This window comes from Rutidosis leptorrhynchoides, chromosome 3 (genome assembly GCF_046630445.1).
Source record: "Rutidosis leptorrhynchoides isolate AG116_Rl617_1_P2 chromosome 3, CSIRO_AGI_Rlap_v1, whole genome shotgun sequence".
Taxonomy (NCBI): Eukaryota; Viridiplantae; Streptophyta; class Magnoliopsida; order Asterales; family Asteraceae; genus Rutidosis; species Rutidosis leptorrhynchoides.
Window position 1 is genome coordinate 34228154 of NC_092335.1, and position 7864 is coordinate 34236017.

Below are 7864 nucleotides of genomic sequence, written 5' to 3' on the forward strand. Positions count from 1 at the left end.
TGAAATATGTTTCATATAGACAATTGGCCACCCAAGTTGACCGGTGATTCACGAACGTTAAAACTTGTAAAAACTATATGATGACATATATATTGATATATATATAGTTAAAATGATACTATGATAAGTAAATATATCATTAAGTATATTAACAATGAACTACATATGTAAAAACAAGACTACTAACTTAATGATTTTTAAACGAGACATATATGTAACGATTATCGTTGTAAAGACATTTAATGTATATATATCATATTAAGAGATATTAATACATGATAATATCATGATAATATAATAATTTAAAATCTCATTTGATATTATAAACATTGGGTTAACAACATTTAACAAGATCGTTAACCTAAAGGTTTCAAAACAACACTTACATGTAACGACTAACGATGACTTAACGACTCAGTTAAAATGTATATACATGTAGTGTTTTAATATGTATTTATACACTTTTGAAAGACTTCAATAAACCTATCAAAATACTTCTACTTAACAAAAATGCTTACAATTACATCCTCGTTCAGTTTCATCAACAATTCTACTCGTATGCACCCGTATTCGTACTCGTACAATACACAGCTTTTAGATGTATGTACTATTGGTATATACACTCCAATGATCAGCTCTTAGCAGCCCATGTGAGTCACCTAACACATGTGGGAACCATCATTTGGCAACTAGCATGAAATATCTCATAAAATTACAAAAATATGAGTAATCATTCATGACTTATTTACATGAAAACAAAATTACATATCCTTTATATCTAATCCATACACCAACGACCAAAAACACCTACAAACACTTTCATTCTTCAATTTTCTTCATATAATTGATCTCTCTTAAGTTCTATCTTCAAGTTCTAAGTGTTCTTCATATATTCTACAAGTTCTAGTTACATAAAATCAAGAATACTTTCAAGTTTGCTAGCTCACTTCCAATCTTGTAAGGTGATCATCCAACCTCAAGAAATCTTTGTTTCTTACAGTAGGTTATCATTCTAATACAAGGTAATAATCATATTCAAACTTTAATTCAATTTCTATAACTATAACAATCTTATTTCGAGTGGAAATCTTACTTGAAATTGTTTTCGTGTCATGATTTTGCTTCAAGAACTTTCAAGCCATCCAAGGATCCTTTGAAGCTAGATCTATTTTTCTCATTTCCAGTAGGTTTATCCAAGGAACTTGAGGTAGTAATGATGTTCATAACATCATTCGATTCATACATATAAAGCTATCTTATTCGAAGGTTTAAACTTGTAATCACTAGAACATAGTTTAGTTAATTCTAAACTTGTTCGCAAATAAAAGTTAATCCTTCTAACTTGACTTTTAAAATCAACTAAACACATGTTCTATATCTATATGATATGCTAACTTAATGATTTAAAACCTGGAAACACGAAAAACACCGTAAAACCGGATTTACGCCGTCGTAGTAACACCGCGGGCTGTTTTGGGTTAGTTAATTAAAAACTATGATAAACTTTGATTTAAAAGTTGTTATTCTGAGAAAATGATTTTTATTATGAACATGAAACTATATCCAAAAATTATGGTTAAACTCAAAGTGGAAGTATGTTTTCTAAAATGGTCATCTAGACGTCGTTCTTTCGACTAAAATGACTACTTTTACAAAAATGACTTGTAACTTATTTTTCCGACTATAAACCTATACTTTTTCTGTTTAGATTCATAAAATAGAGTTCAATATGAAACCATAGCAATTTGATTCACTCAAAACGGATTTAAAATGAAGAAGTTATGGGTAAAACAAGATTGGATAATTTTTCTCATTTTAGCTACGTGAAAATTGGTAACAAATCTATTCCAACCATAACTTAATCAACTTGTATTGTATATTATGTAATCTTGAGATACCATAGACACGTATACAATGTTTCGACCTATCATGTCGACACATCTATATATATTTCGGAACAACCATAGACACTCTATATGTGAATGTTGGAGTTAGCTATACAGGGTTGAGGTTGATTCCAAAATATATATAGTTTGAGTTGTGATCAATATTGAGATACGTATACACTGGGTCGTGGATTGATTCAAGATAATATTTATCGATTTATTTCTGTACATCTAACTGTGGACAACTAGTTGTAGGTTACTAACGAGGACAGCTGACTTAATAAACTTAAAACATCAAAATATATTAAAAGTGTTGTAAATATATTTTGAACATACTTTAATATATATGTATATATTGTTATAGGTTCGTGAATCAACCAGTGGCCAAGTCTTACTTCTCGACGAAGTAAAAATATGTGAAAGTGAGTTATAGTCCCACTTTTAAAATCTAATATTTTTGGGATGAGAATACATGCAGGTTTTATAAATGATTTACAAAATAGACACAAGTACGTGAAACTACATTCTATGGTTGAATTATCAAAATCGAATATGCCCCTTTTTATTAACTCTGGTAATCTAAGAATTAGGGAACAGACACCCTAATTGACGCGAATCCTAAAGATAGATCTATTGGGCCCAACAAGCCCCATCCAAAGTACCGGATGCTTTAGTACTTCGAAATTTATATCATATCCGAAGGGTGTCCCGGAATGATGGGGATATTCTTATATATGCATCTTGTTAATGTCGGTTACCAGGTGTTCACCATATGAATGATTTTTATCTCTATGTATGGGATGTGTATTGAAATATGAAATCTTGTGGTCTATTGTTACGATTTGATATATATAGGTTAAACCTATAACTCACCAACATTTTTGTTGACGTTTAAAGCATGTTTATTCTCAGGTGAATACTAAGAGCTTCCGCTGTTGCATACTAAAATAAGGACAAGATTTGGAGTCCATGTTTGTATGATATTGTGTAAAAACTGCATTCAAGAAACTAATTTCGATGTAACATATTTGTATTTTAAACCATTATGTAATGGTCGTGTGTAAACAGGATATTTTAGATTATCATTATTTGATAATCTACGTAAAGCTTTTTAAACTTTTATTTATGAAATAAAGGTTATGATTTGTTTTAAAAATGAATGCAGTCTTTGAAAAACGTCTCATATAGAGGTCAAAACCTCGCAACGAAATCAATTAATATGGAACGTTTTTAATCAATAAGAACGGGACATTTCAGTTGGTATCCGAGCGTTGGCCTTAGAGAACCAGAATTTTGCATTAGTGTGTCTTATCGAGTTTGTTAGGATGCATTAGTGAGTCTGGACTTCGACCGTGTTTACTTGAAAAATGATTGCTTAACAAATTTTGTTGGAAACTATATATTTTTAACATGTGAATATTATGTGATATATTAATCTCTTAACGCGTTTGATATTATGTGATAGATGTCTACCTCTAGAACAAGTCCCATTGACTCATCTAATAATAATGAAGAGTTAAATGTAAATTAGAATGATTCGTGGACTGATTCACAAGTTCCCGAAGAGGAACCGGAAGAAGAGTCGGAACCGGAAGAAGAATCGGAACCGGAAGAAGAATCGGAACCTGATGAAGAAATAGAACCGGTGGGGTAAATAATAAAACGGTTAAGTAAAAGAAAATCCTCAACCAACCGACCAAGGTTAATTATGGTCAATGGTGTTTTACGGGTTTTAAGTCGGAACTCTGTCCGTGTAACGCTACGCGATAAATAATCACTGTAAGCCATGTTTTTCCTTTTTAAATTAATGTCTCGTAACTAAGTTATTATTATGCTTATTTGAGCCGAAGTAATCGTGATGTTGGACTAAAATATTAAGATTGGGTTATTGAATTTTGTACCATAATTAGGGTATGGACAAAAGACCGACACTTGTGGACATTTAACTATGGACTATTAATAGATGGGGGTATTGTCTAAATTGAGTGACAACTCATTGGAGCCTGTCGAACCTATCTTCAAATTAGTTAATCTAATAATTATTAAATGATTATGTATGTCCTATTTAGTGACGTTTATACGACATCCTTTACAATCTTTTAATTAATTATTCGGGTTGGGTAATTGATTATTCAAACTGATCAACTGGGTAAATTAATATTCATATCTCATTAAAACAGGGGTGGATTACACTCAAGGGTAATTGGTGTAATTGTTAACAAATTATTAAAACCTTGGATTATACACAGTCGATAACCTGGTGTAATCATTAAACAAAGTATTAAGACCTTGTTACAGTTCGAATCCCCAATTAGTTGGAATATTTGACTTCGGGTATAAGGTTAATTTGACGATCATTTTATAATTATGACCGATGAACTATTATGGGCAAAAACCAGATATGTATCAAATAAATCCAGGACAAAGGACAATTAACCCAGGATAATTAATTAAAATCAAAACGTCAAACATCATAGTTACGGAAGTTTAAGTAAGCATAATTGTTTTATTTTATATCTCATCGTACTTTTATTTACTGTCATTTTATTTATTTGTAATTTATTTTACGCACTTTAATTATTGTCATTTATCTTTACGCTTTATTTAAAATCGACAAACCGGTCATTAAACGGTAAAACTCCCTTTTTATATAATAATATTACTACTTATATATATATATATATATATATATATATATATATATATATATATATATATATATATATATAGTTCTATAAAAAATTAGTACGTTTTCAACCAGCTCCCTGTGGAACGAACCGGACTTACTAAAAACTACACTACTCTACGATTAGGTACACTGCCTATAAGTGTTGTAGCAAGGTTTAGGTATATCCCATTCAATAAATAAATAATAAAACTTGTGTAAATTGTAACGTATTTCGTAGTAAACAATAATAGTATTTTCGTACCCCACGCTACATCATGAAGTTTTTGGTGCCGCTGCCGGGGCTCGGTGAAAAACACTATATTTTTGTAAAAATATATTATTGCTTATTTCGAAAAAAAAATATTTTGTATTTATTATAAGTGTTAAAATTATAAAAAGAAAAAAAATATATATATATATTTTTAAGATTTTGTTTAACAAAGTATTTTTATTTTAAGTTTTTAAAATAAAAGTTTATTTTTATTTTATAAAATTTAGCTATCTATTATTTTATAAAAAAAAAAGATAAAAAGTAACTGGGCCGAACCTGTCGAAGCCCAAACAATCTGGCCTGGAACCCGAAGCCATGCGATCGCATGGCCCAGATACATAGAACTCATGCGATCGCATGAGTGTGTCTGACAGGTCTGAAACCGGGTACGTACGAATTAGGGTTACGTTTAAATAATTATTATTAATTAATTATAATTAGGGTTTTTAATTTAATAATATTTAGTTTTAGTTGTATTTAATTTGTAATATTTAGTTTAAATTAGTTTAAATTGATACTTTTATAAAATAAATAATATAAAAATAATATTTTTATAAAATTGTATTTTTATAACTTTAAGCTTATTTTATATTTTGTATCTTTTTATTAGTTAAAGCGTAATTTTATAATTTTTCGTTCGTAATTAGTTTTAATCTAGTATTTTGCCGTAGTTTATTTTTATTTCTAAATTTTTAGGCTTTGCTGTAAAATTCCTTAAGTGCTTTTTCTTTAGATTAAGATTTAGGCGCTTTAGAATTTTGCGACGCCGTTTATATATTTTAGTGCCTTTTAAGTTATTGCCGTTTTGGATATAGAATTCCTTTTAAGCTTTAATTCCTTTAGACGCAACTTTTTAGATTTAGTTTTTAGACTTTTAAGTTTCGACATTTTCCTTTCTTATTTTTATTTTTCGATGTTTTTCAACGCGCTTCTTTTTCCTTTCTCATTTCTAGACGCTCTAATTTTTTAGGACATAGAATTTTCTATTTTTTCTCTAAAATTTCAAACGAAAAATTATTTTAAGCGGTTAAATTGATAGACATCCAAAATTTTCTGGTTCGTAGTAATAGTTGGATTTGTTAGTGGCGAGTTGTGGGCTTCCGATTTAAAGGGTCCTGACTACCTGCTGCATCTATTGGCTATTCGAAACGTGGGCAAAATCAGAAAAGTCTATTAATTTGATAACTTATATAATTTTTATATTTATAACTAATAGGATATTCAGTGAATGCACCGAGCAAAACGTTCACCACATTTCATACGTTCACCACCTGTAACTCGATCAAGACATCTAGCCAATACTGTCACCGTTGATTTTTCTTTAGAATCGTCATCTAGTCGACCAAGTACTCCAACTCAAATTTTCGATAATCCATTTTTTGAACCCAATCTCACAATTGAGAATCCGGAGGGACAATTCCAAGATCCTGGTCCACTAATCATTCCTCCTGAATCGCAAATCATACAACCAGAGATTGTCTAGGAAGAAACCGTTAAATCAGAATCTTCTAGTGATTCGGATTCAACAAATTCAAAAATGGAAATAACGGAACCTCAAAGCATGGAAGACCGAATGAGAGCCATACGCACGGACCAAGGTCACGCGATTAATCAACCAGATGTTAGAGCATCAGATTTTGAAATCAAAGGACAAATCCTACACATGATTACCAATCAATGCCAATTTGGTGGTACAACAAAAGAAGATCTAAACGAACATCTTCGAACTTTTAATAGGATTTGTAATCTATTTAAAATCCGAGAAGTTGAGGATGAAACTATTTATCTTATGTTGTTCCCCTGGACTTTAAAAGGAGAAGTCAAAGATTGGTTAGAATCATTACCTGAAGGAACGATTGACACATGGGATATTTTAGTTGAGAAATTTCTTCAAAGATTCTTTCTGGCATCTAAAGCCGTGAGACTTCAAGGAGAAATTGCCACATTCATGCAAAAGCCAAATGAAACGCTATATGAGGCATGGACAAGATTCGGAAGGATGTTGAGAGGATGTCCTCAACACGGTTTAGATACTTTTCAAATAGTGCAAATCTTCAATAAAGGCGTCGACATCGCCACACGAAAAGACATCGACACAGCAGCTGGTGGTTCCATTATGAAGAAAACCGCAACCGAAGCTCACAAGATAATTGATAATACAGCATCTCACTCTCATGAGTGGCATCAGGAAAAAGACATTTTTCATTCATCTAAAGCGGCTAGAGCCGATTCTAGCCATAACTTTGATTCTGTTTCCGCAAAAATAGATGCTTTCGAGAGACGAATGAAAAAGATGACTAAAGACATTCACGCAATACGAATCAGTTATGAGCAATGCGGTGGACCACACTTAACGAAAGATTGTAACATTGAGCAAACGATGGAACAACGTGAGAATGTTTCCTACATGAACCAAAGGCCGGGAAATAATTTACCTATATACTAATTCACGTAAAAGTTTTTCAACAGTATAACAGTACCATCACAGTATAACAGTAACTTTTTTATTCCCCCTTTATCGCCTACTTCCCATTTCCCTCTCATTTGCTTCCCACCTGCACTCACAGATAATTCTAGCCATTTCTATCATCCCCATCGTCACCATCATCACCATCATCCCCATCGCCATCATCGTCGCCATCGCCACCGCCAGCAAAGATTGTCGCCACCGCCACCAAACATCGTCGCCACCACCACCATCGTGTCACCGTCGATCTATTGTTATTGTATTTGGGTTTCATAAAATTGATTGAGTACGAAGAACAGTAAAGGTACGTTCTTGAATGATATAATTATATAATATAATTTTTCATTCACTTTGATTTTAGGATTTTTTGTTAGCGTTTTTCATTATTAAGAATATAAAATTAATGTGTCAAAAAGTCATTGATTTTTGTGAATTTGTGTTGTTGTTTAGTGTTCATCTGCGATAAGAACGACATCGACTTCTACCGGAATTTTGGGGACATGGAACGGAAAAACATGTCCGAATAACAGCTTTCGAAATTCGTTGTTATCACTTACTTCCTGAATATTTTT

General features: G+C 31.6%; 1 non-coding gene across 1 annotated transcript; it reads right to left on the bottom strand.

The window, feature by feature from the left end:
• Positions 1-6746: 6746 nt before the first annotated feature.
• LOC139903190 (small nucleolar RNA R71) lies at positions 6747-6853 on the bottom strand. Its single transcript, XR_011778031.1, has one exon. It is a non-coding gene; the product is annotated as a small nucleolar RNA R71 (small nucleolar RNA).
• Positions 6854-7864: the final 1011 nt, after the last annotated feature.